We start from the raw sequence: 25,938 nt of genomic DNA, 5'->3' as shown, positions 1-25,938 counted from the left end.
TAAGTGTACACATTATGCAACTAATAACTTTTACATTGCCGATCATACATGAACTGTACGGTACGTACATATGTATTTATGTCCATTCACACTACAATACATGCATTTTTCAAGCAGAAACACATGAGCCTTGCCATTAGCTTACATGTGTTTTTCACAGCAATGTATTGTTTTTTTTTACATGCGCTGCAATGCATTTTTATATGCATTGCAGTGTGTATTTTTCTCTAAACAGTCCTTATTTTAAAATGTCTCTATTCAAAGAAAACATTTCCAGTAAGAGCACTACCTTCTTCAATGGAATTCTAATTGATAGCTGCCTGGAATTCCTTTGTTGAAGATTCTTTGTTTACAACGTCTGCTCCTCCGACAGTCATTAACACAATGCTTCCCACTGCCATTTTAAGAAGACCGACTCACCAGAAGCCTCATTTCTGGGTTTATCCTCTGATGATGGAAAGGGAGAGGAAGGGACAATTCTCTGACCTGTACAATAATGTTCAGTCTCATCCCAAAAAGTTTTTTTTTTTTTTTTGCTACACCCATTTGTAAATTGAAAGGTAATGCAAAGTTTGCAATATACTACTGTATGTTGAATTTTCTGCTTGCATGTCTTTTTATGAGTTAAAAAGTTTTCTAACGTTCTAATATGCATTCAAATAGTTTTTAAAAAAGAAAGATGCCAAGGATCTTTGGCCTATAATGCATTGTGTTGATGTTTTGTTTAATGGTAAGGCATGTGTGGAATGTTTACATATACCCTATATTACCAAAAGTATTGGGACGTCTGCCTTTACATGCACATGACTTTAATGGCATTCCAATCTTAGTCTGTAGGGTTCAATATTGAGTTGGTCAGCCCTTTGCAGCTATAGCAGCTTCACCTCTTCTGGGACGGCTGTCCACAAGGTTTAAGAGTGTGTCTATGGGAATGTTTGACTATTCTTCCAGAAGAGCATTTGTGAGGTCAGGCACTGATATGGACAAGAAGGCCTGGCTCGCAGTCCCTACTGGAGTTCATCCCAAAGGTTTTCTATCAGTTGGAGGTCAAGTTCCTCCATCCCAGACTCACGCCTCCATGTCTTTATGGCCTTGCTTTGTGCGCTGGTCCAAATCATTTGGTGGAGGGGATTATGGTGTGGGGTTGTTCTTCAGGGGTTGGGCCTGGCCCCTTAGTTCCAGTGAAGGGAACTCTTACGGCATCAGCATGCCAAGACATTTTGGACAATTTCATGCTCCCAACTTTGTGGGAACAATTTGGGGATGGCCCCTTTGTGATGGCCCCTTCCTGTTCCAACATGACTGTGCACCAGTGCAAAATCAAGGTCCATAAAGATATGGATGAGCGAGTTTGGGGTGGAGGAACTTGACTGGCCTGCACAGAGTCCTGACCTCAACCCAACAGAACATCTTTGGGATGGATGAGAGCGGAGACAGCGAGCCAGTCCACATCAGTGCCTGACCTCACAAATGCGCTTCTGGAAGAAAGGTCAAACATTCCAATAGACACACTCCTAAACCTTGTGGACAGCCTTCCCAGAAGAGTTGAAGCTGGTATAGCTGCAAAGGGTGGGCCAACTCAATATTGATCCCTACAGACTAAGACTGGAATGCCATTAAAATTCTTGTGCATGTAAAGGCAGGCGTCCCAATACTTTTGATAATATAGTGTATATATATTTGTGATTTCATTTTTTCAGCTTTGATCATCTTCTCAAAGCCTTCCGGAAACATATTGTCTGATAGTTACCCTCTGTTTAGTGACCACTTCTAACTTCCTGTGTTTTTCAAACTCCGGCCTGCAATGGCCCCTATCCTCATTACCATCTGGCTGTCCTTCTCCCCCCTTCTGAACAACTGTCATTCATAGTATGTCTTCAGTTTTCTGGGTTAAATGACACTGGGTATCATTCTACCTGAAAGACTGCGTACATCTATTTCCCAAAAAGAAGATCTGTGTAGGCAAAATGTGGATAGAATATACATGCATTTTTCACACAGATGTTTTCTCACACAGATTTCAAGATTCACATGTTGTTCAAATTAAATCTAAGGAGAAAAGTGTGCGAATCTTGGGAGAAGCTTTACCATGCAGTGAGAAGTTATGACACTTTCATGAAATCAACAAAGACAAAAGACAGATACTCAAAAATGTATATCTTTATTGCCCCTCTGGCAACAAACATAACAGAACATAAAATATATAACATTCCAATTCATAGGCTGTTGGTGTTTAGGTCTCTCCTGTATTTTCATTAATGGGCTATCTGCGAGGGGTGATTGTCTAGCGTCTGTGGTAGTGAGCCCTTGTGGATCACCAACTCAGGGTTCCCCAGGGTGCGGATTCTAAGCCACAGCCAGCTTTTTTACCAGGAGCCCTTGACGGTGGGGATGGTCTTGCAGCAAACTGGAACCATGTCACGGCCCCCTGGTATACCAAGCTGAGGATGCAGAGACCACTCGCATGTGCAGAGCACAAAAGCAAGACACAAATGGAAACCAGGAGACAAACCGAAGGTCAGGATGGGCAGCAGACAAGCACAGGCGGTAGACGAAGCTGGGATCAGTACACGGGTAGTCAGACACAATACTGTACATGAGTAATAGCAAACGGGAGCTCAGAAAACTGAAGTTGCTCAGGCAAGGAGTGGGGCACTGAGCAAGTGTATATATAAGGAAGCAAACAGGGAGGCAACCCATGAAGCATAGGAGAACAGAAAAGCTAGCAGTACATGTGAATGAAATCACAAACAGAAATCTACAGGCTAGATAATGACAGTGGTCAAAATAAGATATTCGGAGTTGATTCTCAAAGGTAGAGGGTGAAGGTGGGAGGGGGAGCATTGGAGGATGGAATGGATTGTGATACAGGTATAGGAAGAGTGTTGAGAAGGATGTTGCTGTTGGTAGGCTGGATGAGCATGGTGGTAAGGAACTGGTAGTGGTGCAGGGATACTGGACTAGGCAGGGTTTGGAGGGATAAGAGGAACGTATTCAACTTAGCAGGCCCTGTTGCAAAGATATCATTTTTGACACTGCATTGCTGGCAGAGATGTATAGTAACTAAGTAGAACTACTTCACTACTGTACTTAAGTACCGAAAGGCGGTATCTGTACTTTCCTAGAGTAGAATTTTTTTCTCCTACTTCCACTGTTACTTCACTACATTTTTTCGATGATTTCAATACTTCTACTCCGATATTTTTTTTTTTGTGCTGCATAGTTACTCGTTACTATTATAAAGATTACCACTGCCAGAACAGTAGATGGCAGGTTTCATGAAGCTCAAAACATGTGTATTACCAGCAAATAAATGCTACTGTATGTATAAATAAAAGCTGCATTTGAAATAATAAAAAACAATATGATGTTCAAACTTTTGACTTCTTTCTTTAATAACTACATAACACAGTACTTGTACTTTTACTTTCAGTACTTGAGTAGCAATTTTTTTTTCAAAACTACTGGTACTTTTACTTTCAGTACTTGAGTAGCAAAATTTTTTAAAAAAACTACTTGCAATACTTAAAGCGGAGTTCCACCCAAAAGTGGAACTTCCGCTTTAGGGAGTCCTGACCCCCCGACATGCCACATTTGGCATGTCATTTTTTGGGGGGGGGAGCGGGTACCTAGTTTTGACATGTACCCGCTCCCACTTCCGCTCGGAGCGCCGCGGCGCCCTGAGCGGAAGTTCTCCTCTCCCCCTCCCTCCCTGCAATCTTCTGGGACACGTCAGAGGTCCCAGAAGATTGCCGGCCAATCACGGCGCGCAGCGCGACTCGCGCATGCGCAGTGGGTACCCGGCTGTGAAGCCGCAAACTGTAACAGCCGGGTGCCCACAGCAGTGATGCCGGCGCCGAGGGAGAGGATCGAGGCTTCGGGCGGCCGCATCGCTGGACCGTTGGACAGGTGAGTAAATGGCTGGAACTCCGCTTTAAGTACAAAAAATGTTGAATACTTTAGTACTTCTACTCAAGTCACTTTTTGATTGAGCACTTCCACTTCTACTCAAGTCACTTTTTGATAAAGCACTTGTACTTTTACTCAAGTATGGGTTTTGAGTACTTTATAAAACTCTGATTGCTGGCACCTTACAAGAAATTGGATAAGCAACACATGATAATATGTGCCCCATTCTGGCCTGCTTTCTTGCATACAGAACTTTAAAGCATCAGCTCATCATGTAGTTTTTGATACCATTGGGTAAATGGACATAAAATAGTGGACTACCTTTGCATCCAACTGGTAGCAGCTTGGTGTGATGGTGCAGCGGTGGAAAGGCCTGGGGCTTCTGCCAAGGCATCCTAACTGCCTGCAGGTATTATAGGAGAATCATTGGAAAGTGCACTGGCAGTGCTTACTAGTGGAGTGTCAACAGCCTTTTCTTCTTGTTCTTGATCCTCTGTTGTTGATAAATGATCTTAATCAAAGTTGCTCTCAGTTCCTTTTATTAAAATATAAATACGGTAACCTTGATTTGAGAAAATATGCCAAAATAATTCTAGCTATGTCCACTTACTTACATATAATATATGAAAGACGAGCTCCAAAAGAGGGGAATGTAAATATCCTATAGGGATATTGAGGTAAAGGTATCTACGTCCCAAAATTCATAGAAAGAACAGAGAAAAGGGAGGGGCAGGGGGACTTTTAAAGGGGTACCGTCATCAGACCAATAATTCGAATATATATATATATATATAAAAAACAATTTTTATTGAGAAAAAAACATATCCACATAAAAATTACTGTATTAGGAAACACAAGTAATAAGTTACAAGTAGCATAGACAAAAAATCAATAAGTAAGCTAATTTTTATGTGAATATGTTTTTTTCTCAATAAAAATTTTTATATATATATATATATATATATATATATATATATATATATATATATATATTCGAATTATTGGTCTGATGACGGTACCCCCCTTTTAAAAGTCCCCCTGCCCCTCCCTTTTCTATGTTCTTTTCTTCACTTACAAACATAGCTCCAATTAAGGATGCAGAAAGTCAAGCTGAATAAAGTTTTACTAAGCATGGCACCTGGAAGTTCCTGTCCTGCTATATTCTCTTGTTTTTGAGCTTGCAGTTCACATTGATAATTGTCCTTGACACTGCCCAGTGCATCTCCAATGTGGTAACTGAAAACAATAAAACAATTAGGGTAAGTTTAACATTTAGCTTCTCTTTTCAGGTTTATTACTAATGGGCATTCATATGCATCTATGGATTTTTAATTCTGCTTGGGAAAATTAACTGTCTATTCTATTATATAATTAACATGCAAGGCCAAATGGAGAAACTTTCAGAAAATGGCGATTTCAACTCCTAAACAGGCAAGGTAGGAAGACATTGCTAATTTATTTTGGCAAAAAAGTAATTATCCAAACTGTTTGGGAGTGATAGATAGGCAACACATCAGAATAGTGATGCCATTATGTAGTCAAACTTTCTTCAGTCCTGCTGGTGGTTGTGGTTGCAGATTACTGCTTCACCTAAAGAGATGTGGGTTCCTACAGAAGCAGCAGTAATTCCTCCATTTTTAAACAAAGATTAAATTCTCATCTTTGTTTGCAGCATACCATATATTCATATATACCGTCCAAATTATGCCCCTCGTGATTTACCTATGCAAGCTGCAAAATCCATTCCATCCGTGTCTCTCCACGCAGCATCCTGAAAATTTCAGTCCAGGAGGGTGCATTGGACATGTAACAGCATTTTTACATGTATGGCTGTGCTGGGACTACATTTCCTATCATCCCTTGTGCCTGGTATATGCAGCACAGACAAAGCTGTTTCAGAATATGTCCTAAAGAGGTAAAGCAGGGTAAGGGCATGCAGTTGGTGGCTTTGGAGCTGAGTGTAGGTGTGATGCTCGGAGCATCAGAACATCAGGATGTAATCAGAATGATTATAAAATGCATGAAAGTACACAGCAAACAATGTAGTTAATCATATCTGTTATAATATATGTGCTTGACATGAAGGTTTTAGAAACACTTTAATCATTCAAACTTTGAAAAGCAACTGAGGAATAATGAATTGAATATTCCAGAAAAGACCATAGCTTGAAACTACTGAACCAGCATACCCTTTTGTTTTTGTGTATTATGAGTCATTTGGGCTAGGAAAACATTTAATGCAGCCTTATTCCCAGAGGGGCTTAAAGTGGTTCTAAAGCCTAAACATTTTTACCTTAATGCATTCCTTGCATTTGTTTGTAATTTTATTTTTTTATTACCTTTACAATCACTTTAGGCTATTTAAAGCATATATTCAACTACCGGCTATGCGGTGCCTGCAGAATGAGTGAGTGCACGTTTGATATCCTGGCAAACACATTGCAGATTTTGGGCTCAACCAACCAAATGACTTCTGAAAATGCTTTTTATGTCATTCATAACTTTGTACGCGAGAGAGGTGGCTATATATTTAAGGGCTTGTTCCTCCATAACCTCAATCAAGCATAATGAAGCAACGCTAGGGGGGCCATGTGCACACTTACCATCAGAAGGAAAAAAAAGCCTCATGTCCTCTGCAGGTGAGGTTTTCTGACAGGAACAGTTTCTCTAGCGTGTAATGTTTCATGCATACATTTTCTTTGCAGTATTGAATGCTCTTTACCCTTCAAATAATGCTATATTTTTCTGGGGTTTAAAAAATGCCTTACATTATGTATGCTTTGTGTCTCTTTTACAGTATCTCACAAAAGTGAGTACACCCCTCACATAATAAAATATTTACAAAAATATATTTTCATGTGACAACACTGAAGAAATTAAACTTTGCTACAATGTAAAGTAGTGAGTGTACAGCTTGTATAGTGTAAATTTGCTGTCCCCTCAAAATAACTCAACACACAGCCATTATTGTCAAACCGCTGGCAACAAAAGTGAGTATATCCCTGAGTGGAAATGTCCAAACTGGGCCCAAAGTGTAAATATTTTGTGTGGCCAGCATTATTTTCCAGCACTGACGTAACCCTCTTGGACATGAAGTTCACCAGAGCTTCACAGGTTGCCACTGGAGTCCTCTTCCACTCCTCCCTGATGACATTACGGAGCTGGTGATGTTAGAGACCTTGCGCTCCTCCACCTTCCATTTGAGGATGCCCCACAGATGCTCAATAATGTTTAGGTCTGGAGACATGCTTGGCCAGTCCATCACCTTTACCCTCAGCTTCTTTAGCAAGGCAGTGGTCATCTTGGAGGTGTGTTTGAGGTCGTAATTATGTTGGAATACTGCCCTTCAGCCTAGTCTCTGAAAAGAGGGGATAATGCTCTGTTTCAGTATGTCACAGTACATGTTGGCATTCATGGTTCCCTCAATGAACTGTAGCCAGGGCCGGACTGGCCGACCGGGATAGCGGGAAATTTCCCGGTGGGCCGCCGGCCCTGGGGCCGCTTTAAGATTGGGGCCGCTTTAAGATTCATTTGGCCGCTTTAAGGCTGTCACGGCCGCTGCAGCCCCGCCCCGGTGAAGTCTTTCCAACGTGACGTCAGCCGCTATGAGCGGCATGACATCACATCTGGCGGGAGCGGCTGCGGGAACGGGAGCCGGCGGTGGATCATGTGACCCAGGCTCAGCAAGACGGACCGTCACGGCGCCGAGAGTCCCACACCACATCCAGTACTGTCTGGCAGTACACACACAGACGGCAGCAGCATGATCGACGGACCAAGTTAGTAATAAAAATCAGCAGCAGTGCAATTATTGGTCCCATCCTCCGACCTTCACCAGACCACCACTGCCCCCTGGCCCCTACTGATCTCGCCACACCTGCCACTGATGCCACCACCCCTGCCACTGATCCCCCCCACCACCCCTGCCACTGATGCCACCACCCCTGCCACTGATCCCCCCCCACACCCCTGCCACTGATGCCACCACCCCTGCCACTGATCCCCTCCCCCCACCACCCCTGCCACTGATGCCACCACCCCTGCCACTGATCCCCCCCCACCACCCCTGCCACTGATGCCACCACCCCTGCCACTGATCACTCCCCCACAACCCCTGCCACTGATGCCACCACCTCTGCCGATGATCCCACCACCCCTGCTACTGATCCCCATCCCCCTCACCACCACCACTGCCACCGACCCCACCCCCCTCATCACCACCACCGCTGCCACCCCCTCACCGCCACCCCCTCACCACCACCCCCGCTGCCACCAAACCCACCCCCCTCATCACCACCATCGCTGCCACCCCCTCACCACCACCCCTGCTGCCACCGATCCCACCCCCCTCACCATCACCGCTGCCACTTATCCCACCCCCCTCACCATCACCACCGCTTCCACTGATTCCACCCCCCTCACCACCACCCCTGCTGCCACTCATCCCACCCCCCTCATCATGTCTGCAACCTCTGACCTCTCCTGTACCATGTCCACACAGCCTCTGACCTCTCCTGTACCATGTCCACACAGCCTCTGACCTCTCCTGTATCATGTCCGCACAGCCTCTGACATCTCTTGTACTATGTCCACACAGCCCCTGACATCTCCTGTACCATGTCCGCACAGCCCCTGACCTCTCCTGCACCATGTCCTCACAGCCCCTGACCTCTCCTGTACCATGTCCGCACAGCCTCTGACATCTCCTGTACCATGTCCGCACAGCCCCTGACATCTCCTGCACCATGTCCTCACAGCCCCTGACCTCTCCTGTACCATGTCCGCACAGCCTCTGACACCTCCTGTATCATGTCCGCACAGCCCCTGACATCTCCTGTATCATGTCCGCACAGCCCCTGACATCTCCTGTATCATGTCCGCACAGCCCCTGACATCTCCTGTATCATGTCCGCACAGCCCCGGACATCTCCTGTATCATGTCCACACAGCCCCGGACATCTCCTGTATCATGTCCGCACAGCCCCTGACATCTCCTGTACCATGTCCGCACAGCCCCTGACATCTCCTGTACCATGTCCGCACAGCCTCTGACCTCTCCTGTACAATGTCCGCACAGCCTCTGACATCTCCTGTATCATGTCCGCACAGCCCCTGACATCTCCTGTATCATGTCCGCACAGCCCCTGACATCTCCTGTACCATGTCCGCACAGCCCCTGACATCTCCTGTACCATGTCCGCACAGCCCCTGACATCTCCTGTACCATGTCCGCACAGCCTCTGACCTCTCCTGTACCATGTCCGCACAGCCCCTGACATCTCCTGTATCATGTCCGCACAGCCCCTGACATCTCCTGTATCATGTCCGCACAGCCCCTGACATCTCCTGTACCATGTCCGCACAGCCCCTGACATCTCCTGGACCATGTCCGCACAGCCCCTGACATCTCCTGGACCATGTCCGCACAGCCCCTGACATCTCCTGTACCATGTCCGCACAGCCCCTGACATCTCCTGGACCATGTCCGCACAGCCCCTGACATCTCCTGTACCATGTCCGCACAGCCCCTGACATCTCCTGTACCATGTCCGCACAGCCCCTGACATCTCCTGTATCATGTCCGCACAGCCCCTGACATCTCCTGTATCATGTCCGCACAGCCCCTGACATCTCCTGTATCATGTCCGCACAGCCCCTGACATCTCCTGTACCATGTCCGCACAGCCCCTAACATCTCCTGTACCATGTCCGCACAGCCCCTGACATCTCCTGTATCATGTCCGCACAGCCCCTGACATCTCCTGTATCATGTCCGCACAGCCCCTGACATCTCCTGTATCATGTCCGCACAGCCCCTGACATCTTCTGTACCATGTCCGCACAGCCCCTGACATCTCCTGTACCATGTCCGCACAGCCCCTGACATCTCCTGTACCATGTCCGCACAGCCCCTGACATCTCCTGTACCATGTCCGCACAGCCCCTGACATCTCCTGTACCATGTCCGCACAGCCTCTGACATCTCCTGTACCATGTCCGCACATCCTCTGACATCTCCTGTATCATGCCTGCACTTTTACCACTTTTAACTATAATTTGCTCTTTTATATATAAAGCCCTGCTTTTATATCTATCTTATCTATGATAGTACACTCTTCAAATTTGCTTTAAAATGCATGGTTTTCCCTTTTATGAACAAGAAAATAATGGCATTATGGTGTTGGGCCGGTATAATAATGCTATGGGGCTGGTATGACATTTTTTCCAGGGCTGAATTTTATTCCCAGTCCGGCCCTGACTGTAGCTCCCCACTGCCGGCAGCACTGAGGCAGCCACAGACCATGACACTCCTACCACCATGCTTGACTGTAGGTAAGACACACTTGTCTTTGTACTCCTCACCTGGTTGCCCCCACACACGCTTGACACCATCTGAACCAAATAAGTTTATCTTGGTTTCATCAGACCACAGGACATGGTTCCAGTAATCCATGTCCTTAGTCTGCTTGTCTTCAGTAAACTGTTTGCAGGCTTTCTTGTGCATCATCTTTAGAAGAGGCTTCCTTCTGGGACGACAGCCATGCAGACCAATTTGATGCAGTGTGCAGAGTATGGTCTGAGCACTGTCAGGTTCATCCCCCACCCCTTCAACCTCTGCAGCAATGCTGGCAGCACTTATATGTCTATTTCCCAAGGACAACCTCTGGATATGATGCTGAACTCAACTTTTTTGGTCGACCATGGCGAAGCCTGTTCAGAGTGGAACCTGACAGGAGACATGAGCAGGCCGAGTCCATCGGTAAGATGCAGCAGAGCAGGAATGCTGGATGGACACCACTGAGCTGGAGACAGGAGCAGGCCGAGTCCATGAGGAGGTTGCAGCGGAGCAGGATTGCCAGATGGACACCAGTGGCAAGTAGGCAGAGACTAGCAGCAGGCAGTCCAGCAGGGTAGTAGGCAGGAACAGGGTCAGACAAACCGGGTCATACACTGGCAGACGGATGAGGTGCAGATGTGCAGGCAGAAGTGTGGTCAAGGCCAGCTGGGGTCAATGCAGGCAGAGTTCATGAAAAGTCAAGGCAAGTCGGGTCGGTAACAGTAGTCAGATGCAGGTTTACAAGTAGCAGGTATACACAGAAACGCTGTAAGCAAGACAGCACTGAAGCACAGCACAGGCTCAGTTTCAATATCCTCCTTGACGTCAATACAAGCAACAGGTGCTCGCACTTGAGCAGTGGGCGTTAGCCTATGCACAGGAAGCTGTCTAGAAGAGCTATTCTGTCTTTTGGAATGTCCTTCCTGACAATGCCATGTTGAACGTCCAGTGATCAGTATGAGAGAGTGAGAGCGATAACACCAAATTTAACACACCTGCTCCCCATTCACACCTGAGACCTTGTAACACTAATGAGTCACATGACATCGGGGAGGGAGAATGGCTAATTGGGCCCAATTTGGACATTTTAATTTAGGGGTGTACTCACTTTTGTTGCCAGCAGTTTAGACATTAAGGCTCCGTTCACATGTAGGCGTTTTGGGGCGTTTTTCTGCTCTAGGATCAGCTCTCAAAACGCCCAACAAGAAAAATCCTATTCATTTCAATGGCCCCTGTTCACATCTGAGCGTTTTGACGCTGTAAGCAAAACGCCCAACGCTCAAAAAAGTACATGAGCTTCTTTTTGGGCAGATTACAGGCGTTTTCCATTGGTCTCTATTCAATCTAAAAACGCCTGCACAAAAAACACCTGTAAAAATGCCTGTAAATCGCGGTAAAAATCGCTGTAAAATCGCCGTAAAAATCACGCGGAAACGCTACGCTCAGGTGTGAATGTAGCCTAATGGCTTCGTGTTGAGTTATTCTGAGGGGACAGCAAATTTACACTGTTATACAAGCTGTACACTCACTACTTTACATTGTAGCAAAGTGTCACTTCCTCAGTGTTGTCACATGAAAAGATATAATAAAATATTTACAAAAATGTAAGGGGGTGTACTCACTTTTGTGAGATACTGTATATAACTCTAGTAGTAAGTAACTGAGTCATATATTTTATTACCAAGAATAAATACAATTAATGACACGGATAACTCTTTGTATCAAGCTAAACTGTTTAAGTTGCGTACAGCAATATGGATGAGTTTTGGGGTGGGGCTACAATGGGTTTAAGGTAAATCATGCATAATCTAATTTCACGGCCCTGGGGAACCTGTGCAGGAATTTGCACACCCATATTCTTTTTACCCATAATGCACTGAAAGGTCATTTGTTTTTATGTCAGTCAATTTTACACTGTCGTATTTTGGGGATATGTGGGGAAGAGGCCCTTGTTCCTCAATATTGAGACAAGGTGCATGGCAGGGAAGGCTTTTCCATCCCTTGCAAAGCCTGGGTAAGGAACTAGGTTTCATTTTAAAGGGAGCATACTGTTTTTTAAATACATTACTACAGTCTGAAATGAAAAACATAGCGATCCTGTTTCTGTATTAATCTAAGTGGAAAGATTTGTCACCCATAGACTTCAATGTAGTTTGATGCTAAGTTCTGGTATCGCAGATGCTGGATTCAATTAACTCCTCTGTGAACCAAACCTAGGCAGATTCACTCATTCCCATATAGAAACTAAAATTTTACCCACTAGTAGTGGTAAGTGAACTGGCCTGGTTTTGGTGTACAGGAAGATTCACAAAATACACAATACCTTTAAATAACATGTTTGGAGGATGCCTTAATCCAGCACGTAAAGCGACCTACCAGTATGATGTAGCCCAGCAAAAGTGATTTTTTTAAATTAACCACTTTACCCCCGATCACTGTGCCTCTACTGCGGCACAGTGGCTCGTTCCCGTCCAGCGACGTAGACCTACGTCGCTGGACTCCTCCCCTTGTGGGCGGCGCTCGCACGCCGCCGGAGGCTCGCTCCCGCTGTATTCAGTCACAGCGGGAGTCGGGCCAGGGGAGGTGCAGCGGCGATCGCCGCTGCTCTTCCCCGATCGTCGGGGAATCGAGTTTGGAGATCCGCCCGCTTGTGTAAACAAAGCAGACGGATCTCCTAAGTGACAGACAGTGACAGATTGCAGGGTTCAGCATAGTCACCTCCCCCCACATACGTTAGTAAGCACCAGGCATACATTAACCCCTCCCTCTCCAATAAAATTAACCCCTTCCCTGCCAGTGTCATTTTTACAGTAACAGTGCATATTTAAAGCATTGATTACTGTAGTAATGTCACTGGTACCCCCAAAAGTGTCAAAAATGTCAGTCAAGGGTCCAATCTGTCCGCCGCAATGTCGCAGTCCCGCAAAACAAATCGCAGATCGCCGCCATTACTCGTTAAAAAAAAAAACACCAAAAATGACAGAAATCTTTCCCTTAGTTAGTAAACGCAATAACTTTTGCGAAAACCAATCAAAATACGCTTATTGTGATTTTTTTTACCAAACATAGGTAGCAGAAAACAAATTGGCCAAAAATGTAAAAAAAAATTGATTTTTACATTTTTTTGGGGTGGAATTTCATATAAAAAAAAATGTGAAAAATATTGTTATTTTTTCAAAATGTACACAATTTTTTTGTTTATAGCGCAAAAAGTAAAAACCGCACAGGTGATCAAATACCACTAAAAGAAAGCTCTGTTTGTGGGAAAAAACGAACATAAACTTTGTTTGGGTATGGCGTCGCACGACCGCGCAATTGTCAGTTAAATTCACACAGTGGCGAATCGCGAAAAATGGCCTGGACGTAAGACAGCAAAATCCTCCGGTGGTAAAGTGGTTAAAGAAAAAAACTATTGCTTCTAATGCCCTGTACACACGTTCCGATAATCGTACGATAAAACTCGCTTTCGACCTGATCGCACAATAATCTGATCGTTAGTACACAGCTTTTGAAAGCCGATCATGACAGTTGGTCCAACAAAATCCGAAGGGACAAACAGGAAAACTTCTGTTGTACGATAGCCCCACTAACGACAATCGTTTCATCAGTACACTAGGCGTCCGCTAAAAATCGATCGACAAAGACCACGCATGATCAGAAACACTAAAATAGCACGGAAAAAGCCTGGCTGCCATTGTTTTTGTTTTGCACCATCTGATACATAGCTAAGCAACCAGGAAGCTTTTCCCGAATCGTACGACAAAAATCATACGGTTTGCACGCATTGTTGAATTCGGTGTTAGTATCATGCAACAAAATGCGAACGATAAGTCGTCCGATTATCTGAACGTGTGTACGGGGCATAAAGGACGTTTCCTTTCCCACTGGCTTATGTTTGTAAACAAAGCAGCTGTGGAATTTATTTTAGCATGTGGAGTGGTGTCTGCTGTGTATGGTGGTGAATGGCAGTGCAATGCGCTGTTACAGTGCATCGCACTCTTCGCCTTTTTCTGTTTTGTTTACTTTATTGCAGTATCACTTCATGCAAGTTTCCATGACAATTCTTCTTGTGCACTAGCATTGAACATACATTGATTTGCATAGGTGAAGGCACCTGGAAAAAAATTGTTCAGATCAATGCAGCTGAACAAATATGGACTGAACGAGCCTGTTCTCGCAGATGTAGAACTTTCCAAAATTAAAGTAAATTGTAATATACTGTTGTTGTTTTTGCTAACAGTGGGTCATCTGCATATTTTCTCAACAACAGTGATCTCATTAAAGAAAATTTAGAGTGATTTTGAACATAATTTCTTTCTCTTTATGTTATGGTCAGGGCTTATCAGAGGGCTGAGTAGGTTTCCAACAGACAAACTGATCCTCAAAGCAAGGATAGGCTGTCTCTTTAGCTAACCCATAGTGTTATCGCTTCTTGGCCTTTTGGCTAAGATCAAGTGTAGTATCTGTTCTTATCAGTGATCCAGTGGGGGCGCTGTGCTGTCATCTGACCTGACCAAGATTGGGTGGTGGCTATGCAAACCTTCTGGAGTGATGGGGGCCTGGAAGGTTAGCATCGGCAGGGACTGAAACCGGAGCGCTTGAGTGTAATTAGGGGTCTGTAGTAAGTCCTGTCAGAGAAAGCTGGAAGGGTCCATTACCTCCTGATTGGAATGGGCTGCCTTGTCTGGCCAGGGGCCGGGAGGGCACAAGGTCCGCGGTGTCTGTGCCCCTTGGGAGTGGTCGCCCTAGGAGTGCTCTGAGTAACACTTGGGTGTGGGACCCTACGGTGTGAAAAGGCACATGGTCACAGTCACAAACACTTCCTTTATGCACTGCGCCTTTTAGGGCCTGGCCTTTTGGCTAAGTCCGGGGGGAATTTTTGCTTACCAGGCCTCAAGGCCTAGGCCACTGCACATTTGGCACGGCCACTTTTTTATTTTCTATTTATTTTTCTCCCACTGTTTGTCACTTTCACTTTTGTGTGTGTTTTCACGGATTGTAGGGTGTGAGTCCTCGGGCTTACCCTGAAGTCTAGGGGGAGGATGTGTGGCCCTCAGGTTCCTTCCTCCCCTGCCTCTGGGGGGTCTCTCTTCAGGAGAGCCCCTCGACCTAGTATTTGGGGTTGGCTTTGGCTGGCCTGAAGAACGGGGTCTGCCAGGCCTTCTGCCTAGGCAGACCATGTAAACCCTTTGTCCCTGTCAGTAGCCTTGCGCCCAGAGGGATCAGGGTCGAAGTCCTACACCTTCAGGGGGGTGGACTAGAGCACACCCTTAAGTGCACTTTTTAGTGTGTGTTCACATGCATGTTTTTTTGTTCACTTACGGGTTGTAGGTTTTTGCACCACCGCAGACTTAAAAAAAAATATATATATATATATAGTGTTATGGGTATATATATATATATATAAATACATATATACACGCAGTGGCTTGACACCCCTTGAAATTTTCCACATTTTATTATGTTACAACCAAAAACTTAATTGTATTTTATTGGGATTGTATGTCATAGATCGACACATAGTGGTGCGAAATTGTGAAGTGGAAGGAAAATGATAAATGGTTTTCAACATTTTTTACAAATAAATATCTGAAAAGTGTGGCATGCATTTGTTTTCAGCCCCCTTTACTCTGATACCCCTAACTAAAATTTAGTGAAACCAATTGCCTTAAGAAGTCACCTAATTAGTAAATAGAGTCCACCTGTGTGTAATTTAATCTCAGTATAAATACAGTTGTTCTGTGAAGAGGTTTGTTAGAGAACCGTAGTGAACAAACAGCATCATGAAGGCCAAGGAACACACCAGACAGCTCAGGGATAAAGTTGTGGAGAAGATTAAAGCAGGCTTAAGTTTTAAAAACAATACCTAAAGCTTTGAACATCTCACGGAGCACTGTTCAATCCATTATCCGAAAATGGAAAGAGTATGGCACAACTGCAAACCTACCAAGACATGGCCGTCCACCTAAACTGACAGGCCGAGTAAGCAGAGCATTAATCAGAGAAGCAGCCAAGAGGCCCATGGTAACTCTGGAGGAGATGGTGAGACCCACAGCTGAAGTGGAAGAATCTGTCCACAGGACAACTATTAGTTGGGCACTCCACGAATCTGGTCTTTATGGAAGAGTGGCAAGAAGAAAGCCATTGTTGAAAGGAAGCCATAAGAACTCCCATTTGCAGTTTGCCTGTACGTGGGGGGGATACAGCAAACATGTGGAAGAAGGTGCTCTGGTCAGATGAGACCAAAATTTTACTTTTTGGCCTAAAAGCCAAACGCTATGTGTGGTGCAAAACTAACACTTCACATCACACTGAACAGGGCCGATCCTCGGGTCACAGGCGCCTGGGTGCAGAAATATTTTTGGCGCCCCCACGTGGGCGTGGTCATCTTACAAAACTCCTTCCCTTTAAAATGTTTCTATGGCAACAACTCCACCTCTCCAATATTTTGATAATTATAGCTTACAGCTAGAGAAACCCCCAAATTCAGTATCTCAGAAAATTATATTACATAAAGCCAATAAAAAAAAGGAATTTTAATACAGAAATGTTGCCTTAGTGAAAAGTCTGTCCATGTACAGTATAGGGGGAGAAGTCTGTCCATGTACAGTATAGGATGAGAAGTATGTCCATGTACAGTATAGGATGCACTCAGTACTTGGTCGAGGCTCCTTTTGTATGAATTACTGCATCAATGTGGTGTGGCATGGAGGTGATCAGCCTGTGGCACTGCTGAGGTGTTATGGAAGCCCAGGTTGCTTTGATAGCGGCCTTCAGCTCATCTGCATTGTTGGGTCTGGTGTATCTCATCTTTCTCTTGACAATACCCCACAGATTCTCTATGGGGTTTAGGTCAGGTGAGTTTGCTGGCCAATCAAGCTCAGTGATCCCATGATCATGTGACCAGGTATTGGTAGTTTTGGCAGTGTGGGCGGTGCCAAGTCCTGCTGCAAAATGAAATCCGCATCTCCATAAAGCTGGTCAGCAGAGGGAAGCATGAAGAGCTCTAGAATTTCCTGCTAGAGGGCTGCACTGACTTTGGACTTGATAAAACACAGTGGGGCCAACACCAGCAGATGACACGGCTCCCCAAATCATCACTGAGTGTGGAAAATGTTGCATTTCATTTGGAAATCAAGGTCCCAGCATCTAGGGGAAGAGTGGAGAGGCACAGAATCAAAGTTACATGTGGTCCAGTGAAGTTTCCACATTCTGTGATTATTTGGGGAGCCGTATCATCTGCTGGTGTTGGTCCACTGTGTTTTAAGAAGTCCAAAGTCAGCACAGCCCTCTAGTAGGAAATTCTAGAGCACTTCATGCTTCCCTCTGCTGACCAGCTTTATGGAGATGCTGATTTCATTTTCCAGCAGGACTTGGCACCGCCCACACTGCCAAATCTACCAATACCGGTCACATGATCATGGGATCACTGCGCTTGATTGGCCAGCAAACTTGCCTGACCTAAATCCCATAGAGAACCTGTGGGGTATTGTCAAGAAAGAGAGAGAGAGAAAAATAGAGAGAGAAAGGAGAGAGAGAAAAAGAGAGAAAGAGAGAGAGAGAAAGAAAAACAGAAAGTGAAAGATGAAATGTAACTGTAACCAAGAGAGATTTCTATTCACTAAAAAGGCAGGCACCATTTTACCAGCACCACATAAAAAATAAAAAAAATGTATGTATGCCTAGCTACCTATGATATGACCAAATACATATGGCTACCTTAGATTAAGCTAGAAGCACACAATGTGCTGTGCAGCTGTGGCAGGCAGGCAGGGCACTGTGTTGGCGCTGAGGGTGACTGAGCTTGAACTTGAGGACGAGGTGCCACTTTCTCCCTTCAGGAGAAACTGATGCGATTTTTAGATTATGCGCTATAAATGAAAAAACAGCGTCAATTTTGAAAAAAAAAAAAAAAGTAGTATTTCTCACTTTATGCTATATAATATTACCAAGAGCTCTACACAGATAAACTAAAAGTAGGGGCCCCCCTACTTTTAGTTAATCTGTGTATCGCTCTTGGTGTAATATTATATAGCAGAAAGTGAGATACCACTTTTTTTTTTTTTCAAAATTGACGCTCTTTTTTTCCGTTTATAGCGCATAATCTAAAAATCGCATCAGTTTCTCCTGAAGGGAGAAAGTGGCACCTCGGCCTTAAGTTCAAGCTCAGTCGCCCTCAGCGCCAACACAGTGCCCTGCCTGCCTGCCACAGCTGCACAGCACATTGTGTGCTTCTAGCTGAGTCTAAGGTAGCCATATGTATTTGGTCATAGGTAGCTAGGCATAAATACATATTTTTTTTTTAATGTGGTACTGGCCCGGCCCCAATAAATGCGGAGTGATCAGTGTGCCCCCATAAATGCAGAGTGACCAGCGTGGCATGGGTTTGCCTTTCGGCCAATCAGGAAACAGGTCTTGGACCCGCTTCCTGATTGGCCAGGAGGAGGATCCGTGTGACAATGGCAAATATTCACACAATTGTCACACAAATGACAGACCCACCCTTTTCTAAAGCCTATTAGAGCCTCTGGCTCTAATCAGGTGCTTCAGAAAAAAAACCCCATTGAACTCCATGCATCCGGCGCCCCGCATGTAGATTAGGGGGCCGGACGCATGGATAGGGGGGGCGGCTCCCCTGCACCCCCAACACACCAGCCACCACTGGCTGCTACTCTCCTATAATGTGCTGGGCCTGTGTGCAGCTGGGTGGCAGGCAGGGGCAAGCAATGTGGTAGCAGGCAGGCGCTGTGGTGGCAGGGGGGCAGGCGCTGTGGTGGCAGGCGCTGTGGTAGCAGGCGCTGTGGTGGCAGGCGCTGTGGTAGCAGGTGCTGTGGTGGCAGGCGGGCAGGCCCTGTGGGGGCAGGTGGGCAGGCGCTGTGGTGGCAGGCGCTGTGGTAGCAGGCGGGCAGGCGCTGTGGTGGCAGGTGCTGTGGTGGCAGGCGGGCAGGTCCTGTGGTGGCAGGCGGGCAGGCGCTGTGGTGGCAGGCGATGTGGTGGCAGACGGGCAGGCGCTGTGGTGGCAGGCGCTGTGGTGGCAGGCGGGCAGGCCGCCTGCGGCCTGCCACCACAGCGCCTGCCCGCCTGCCACCACAGTGCCTGCCCGCCTGCCACCACAGCGCCTGCTACCATAGTGCCTGCCACCACAGAGCCTGCCCGCCTGCCACCACAGGACCTGCCCGCCTGCCACCACAGCACCTGCCACCACAGGGCCTGCCCGCCTGCCACCACAGGGCCTGCCCGCCTGCCAACACAGGCCTGCCGCAGGCGCTGTGGTGGCAGGCGGGCAGGCGAAGCCTGTGTTGGCAGGCGGGCAGGCCCTGTGGTGGCAGGCGGGCAGGCCCTGTGGTGGCAGGCGGGCAGGCGAAGCCTGTGGTGGCAGGCGGGCAGGCCCTGTGGTGGCAGGCGGGCAGGCGAAGCCTGTGGTGGCAGGCTGCAGGCCCTGTGGTCACAGGCGGGCAGGCCCTGTGGTGGCAGGCGGGCAGGTGCTGTGGTGGGCAGAGGGGAGAGTGCACTGTGGGGTCTGTCAGGTGTCGATGAGGCCTGAGGGCGGCTGAGGCAGTGAGGCCTGGCTGAGTGAGTGAGCTTCAATAAAAACTTGTTGTCGTTTTCTTTGTCAATGTCTTACCTTACCTGAAGCAGCAGACCAGACCAGATGCCAGTTTCTTCAGGGGCAGGGCACTGGCTGGGCACAGTACTTCTTGTTCCTCTTCTCTTCTTCAGGCCAGGCAGGCACCACCTAGGCAGGTCACCGGTCACGCGGTCTTCTTCTTTCGTTTCGTTTGGAGGGGGTGGGGGTGAAGCGCCAGCCCGCCCCCAACACTGTTTACTTGCGGAGGAATAGGTTCCTCCTCCGCTCTCTGAATGCTGGGGCGGCGGGCCGGCCCGGGCATATGACGTCACTGGTTGCTAGACGCTAAGCGGTCCTAGCATAGCAACCAGTGACAGCAGGACTGTCTGGATGGATCGCGCCGTGGAGGAGAAAACACTGTCTAGCAGAGAGAGGCTGCGGCTGCGCGGCTGCGCTTGACTGGTGGTCAGTAACCGTGCGCCGCGCGCTTGGGAAGCTTGTTAGAGGGGAGCGGGCCGGCCCGGGTAATACTAATTATATTACAGTAAGGGTCTCTGGCAGCTTCGGCCGGCCGGCCGGCCGGCGGCGCCCCCCCCTTTTGAACACACTGCAGCGCCTGGGTGCTCTGCACCCTCCGCACCCGCTTAGGACCGGCTCTGACCCTGAACACACCAACCCCGTCGTGAAACATGGTGGTGGCAGCATCATGTTTTGGTGATGCTTTTCTTTAGCAGGGGCAGGGGCCGGGAACCTGGTCAGAGATGATGGAAATATGGATGGAGCCATATACAGGACAATCTTAGAAAAAAACCTGACAAAGTCTACAAAAGACTTGAGACTGGGCGGAGGTTCACCTTTCAGCAGGACAACGACCCTAAACATACAGCCAGAGCTACAATGAAATGGTGCGGATCAAAGCATATGATTATGCATGTGTTAGAATGGCCTAGTTAAAGTCCAGACCTAAATGCAATTGAGAATTTGTGGCAAGACTTGAAAATTGCTGTTCACGGACGCCCTCCATCCAATCTGACAGAGCTTGAGCAAATGGGCAAAAATTTCACTCTCTAGATGTGCAAAGCTGGTAGAGACTTACCCAAAAAGACGAAGCTGTAATTGCAGCAAAAGGTATTTCTACAAAGTATTGACTCAGGGGGGTTGAATACAAATGTATGCCACACTTTTCACATATTTATTTGTAAACAATTTTGAAAACTATTTATCATTTTTCTTCCACTTCACAATTATGTGCCACTTTGTGTTGGTCTATCACATAAAATACCATAAAATACCTAAAAAATACATGTATGTTTTTGGTTGTAACATGACAAAATGTGGAAAATTTCAAAGGGTATGAATACTTTTTCAAGGCACTGTATATATTTACACACACTCCCCAGAATTATGACCACCTACTCTAACCCATAGAGGCATGGACTCCACTAGTCCTGTGAAGTTATTTTTTGGTATCTACACCAAGCTGTCAATAGCAGATCATTTATGTCCTGTAAGGACTGGTGGGGCCTCCGTGGATCAGTTTGTCTTTTCAGCACATCCCCGAGCTCTTCAATTGGATTGAAAGCACTGCGCAAACTATTGGCGCTATATAAATCCTGTATAATAATAAGAGTTTGGAGAATTTGGAGGCCATGCCAACACCTCAAACTCATTGTTGTGCTCCTCAAACCATTCTTGAAGTTTACCTTCTTCCATTGCTCCATGGTCCAGTTTTGATGCCCATTGTAGGCACTTTTGGCAAGGGTCAGCATGGGTACCCAACAGCCCCATACCCAGCAAACTACGAGGCACTATGTGTTCTGACACTTTTCTCTCAGAAGCAGCATTAACCTTTTCAGCAATTGAGCTACAATAGCTATTCTATTAGCTAACAGTGCACAGGCCAGCCTTCACTTCCCACGTACTTCAGTGAGCCTTGGCCGCCCATGACCCTGTTGCTGGTTTGCTGCGTTTTCTTTTTTGGGTCACTTTTGGTGGGCTCTAACCACTGCAGACTGGGAACATCCCACAAGAAATGTAGTTTTGGAGTTGTTCTGACCCACTCTTCCAGCCATTAAAATTTTGCTCTTGTCAAAGTTGTTCAAAGCCTTATGCTTGTCCATCTTTTTCTGCTTTTACCTCATCAACTTCACTGACAACTTGCTGCCTAGTATATCACATCCACTTTCAGATGTCATTGTCACGAGAAAATCAATGTTATTCACCTTACATGTCAGTGGGTATAAAAATATATACAGTATATATTTGTATATTAAGCAAGGATTTTAGGTCATACAGTATACACATAATATCATAAAATTAAAATTGACCCCTCTGTCTGCCTTGTCCCTCCGTGCTACCCCCTTCCCTTGTTCCCCCCCCCCCTCCTTTCCCACTCTCACCTTCCTACATGCTTCTCTCGTATTGCTAACAACAAACTTACCTAATTCTGCCTTTCGCTCTATGGTCCACCTAGCAGGCTCGCATGTTTAGTCAGCTCTCTCAGTTTACCGGACTGTATTCCCTGTTTCTCACGTCTGGTCAGTTGTCCCTGAGGTTTCTTCCACCTACCTGCTTTTTCCTACATGTTGTCATGGCATTGGGCACTGTACCTTCCTAGCCCGTCAGCTACTTGGCTGCACCTCCCCGCCTAGGCACAGTGTGTTCCCTTTATGGGGTGCCTACGGGCTGGTTGCACCAGTCTCCGCTTCCTGGTACTTGCCCACCTTGTTATCCCTTTTCCACAAGCTCTCACATTTTAACTGCAGTTATTGTTGTTACTGTTTGCTACCAGACATGGTTTATGCTCTTCTTATGTGCCATATGTCAAACGTTGTTACTGTTTTATATTATTCTTCAATAAAATGTTTGAACACGGAAAATTAAAATTGACCCCCAAGTCAAAACAGCTTCTATTTCATATTATTTTGTAAAAAGGGGCCCATTTATTATAGATAAGCTTGATAGTGCTAGTATCCTAGTTTTTAGTGCTATCAACAAGTTTTAATAAAAGTCTTCTTTAATTTCCTGACTCACAATTTTAACCTACTCTTCAAGGTGATCCTAACTTTTAACCATCCCCTTACCTTGAAAATATAGTGATGTGGTCCTGCCCTATTAGAATAAGAAAATAGATGTAAACTGTGTACTACTGATCTTAAACAGATTAACCTCCCTGGCGGTATGATTCTATCAGGAATTCTGTACCAAAAGCGGTACAATTCTTTTCATGGAAATTTGGCGTTATGTATTATAGGCCTACAATTCTTAGTAATTACTGACTTAAACCTGACCAAAACAAGAGTCTAGTAGACATCCCAGATGTGATCAATTTGAAACTCAAACGCATGAATTATAATCGAATCAATAATATAATTTTATTATAGAATATATATAATATATATAATAAAATTATTATTGATTAGATTATAATTCATGCGTTATATATTTTATATATATATATATATATATATATATATATATATATATATATATGTGTGTGTGTGTGTGTGTGTGTGTGTATATATATATATATATAATTATATTATTGATTCGATTATAATTCATGCGTTATATATATATATAAACGCATGAATTATAATCAAATCAATAATATAATTTTATATATATATGCATATATATATATATATATATACATATATATACATATATATGCATATATATACATATATATACATATATATACATATATATATATATATATATATATATATATATATATATATATAATATAAAATGTGTTTTGTGCAACGTTTTTTTTTTTTTTTTTTTTGAATTTCCCTCCCTAGTTCCGCTCCCATGCAGCATTGCTGCTGCAGGTAACGGAACTAGGAAGTCCTCCTACCGACAGACGAGTGGCGGAGATCTCGGCTGGCGGTCACAGCAATGAGAGCTCATCGCTGGATCGCCAGGATAAGGTAAGACACTCCGCTGCGCTGTCTGCATAGCTCTGCCCATTCACCCCGAGCGTGACTCGGGGATACCGATAATAGCAGGAAATTCCTACCCCGAGTCACGCTCGGGGATACCGCTAGCGTGGTTAACGACATTCAGTGATAATATAAATGCAACGAACAAATGGTGAAACAAGTACAATCATATCCAAATAATAAAACAATACTGTTGTATCTGCCTGATGTGCTCAAATAAACAATAGTGTAAATAGTGAAGAAATAAACAATAAAGTAAACAAATTGCAAAAGCCCTTTTCCAAAATGTCTAGAATATTCAATCAGCTTTGTCCCTTCACCGTGTGATGTAAATGACCACTAGACAGTGAAATAAGCAACAGCAAATCTTCAGTGTGATGACACCTTTGTGCTCACAGGTCGCTAACCTTACTGCTGTAAGGTAACAGCATTAGGTTTGTATGTCTTTAAGATGTGGCTCCTAGTATCTCCACTCTCACCTGGGGGCCTTTGCTCTTTTTAACTGGCTCCTGAAACTGATATGTCTCCTCGTTTTTTTAGTTTAAAATAGCTTATGTACCCACTTTTTTCACAATGTAAAACACGCATAATCCACGAGCACCGAGCTAGTCAAACGTCACTTCGGGTATGCCTCCACCCTACGTGTTTCGTCATGAACACGTGACTTCATCGGGGGATCCCCTTTTTTAAATTGCGAAAAAAGTACTTAAGCTGTTTTACACTAATAAACTTTTAAAAAACTATATTACACAATGGAGACCCCTTTCTGTACCCGCACATATTACAGAGTGTTTTAAGGAGGAACTTTGGAAGGACCACAGAGGAGACATATCAGTTTCAGGAGCCAGTTAAAAAGAGCAAAGGCCCCAGATGAAAGTTGAGATACTAGGAGCCACATATTAAAGAAACTCAAACCTAATGCTGTTAGCTTACAGAAGTAAGGTGAGCGGCCTGTTAGCACACTGAAGATTTGCTGTTGCTTTTTTCACTGTCTAGTGGTCATTTACATCACACGGTGAATGGACAAAGCTGATTGAATATTCTAGAGATTTTGGAAAAGGACTTCTGCAATTTGTTTACTTTATTGTTTATTTCTTCACTATTTACACTATTGTTTATTTGAGCACATCAGGCAGATACAACAGTATTGTTATTTTTATTATTTGGATATTATCGTACTTGTTTCACCATTTGTTCGTTGCATTTATATTATCACTGAATGTCGTTGATCTATTAAGGCCCCTTTCACACCTGGCGGTCCGTTGGCGGACTCCATTTTTCTCAGTGTGGGATCGATCAGGCGGATGGAAGCTCTGTCTTCGCGGTGTGTGCGGAGACAGAGCTGTCAGGTCCCCGCTGTTCTCTATGGGGGAATCGGATGAGAACGGACCGTCTGTCCATTCTCATCTGGTCTGATCCGCTGGACAGATGGAAAATAGGGTTTCCATCTATCCAGATTTGATGGATCGGATCGGATGTCAGCGGACATGTCTCTGCTGACATCCGATGCCCCATACAGATGCATGGGGCATCCGTTCAGACATGTCTCCACTGACATCCGATTCCCCATAGAGATGCATGGGGCATCAGTTCAGATCCGCCAAAAAAAACGGACAGGCGGATCTGAATGGTCCGCCTGTGTGAAAGGGGCCTTAAGACCAGTAGTACACAGTTTACATCATGGGTGTCCAACCTTTTGGCTTCTCTGGGCCACATTGAGTGTAGAGATATTTTCTCATATAAAACATATCCTATACAGTAGTTAAGGTATATAAGTAATAAAACCCCGCCGCGCCCTTCCTGCGCTACACAACTAGAGGATGATCAAATGAAATGGAATCAGTATACAGAGATTTACTTCTTCTGAGAGATATTAAAGGAACACTCTAACCACCATGACCACTTCAGTGATTTGAAGTGGTCATGGTGGTAGGAGTCAGAAACACTGCACATGCTGGGATATTTACAGTTATGTGCTGGGGGCTAGTTGCACCCCTAGCACATATGACTTAGGCAGCCAGAAAATGTCATGTCCTTATTCATACATGTATGAACAAGGACATGACATATCATGACAAAACACAACTAGTTATGAAAAAAGAAATTGCAACAATTTACGCACACTAATGCACATACCTTTTCTACTTATTTTGCATACTGCTGTTGGTTACTGCTGA

The sequence above is a fragment of the Pelophylax lessonae genome (assembly GCF_965119305.1).
Source record: "Pelophylax lessonae genome assembly, chromosome: 4".
NCBI lineage: Eukaryota > Metazoa > Chordata > Amphibia > Anura > Ranidae > Pelophylax > Pelophylax lessonae.
Note: the sequence above shows the minus strand (reverse complement) of the source record.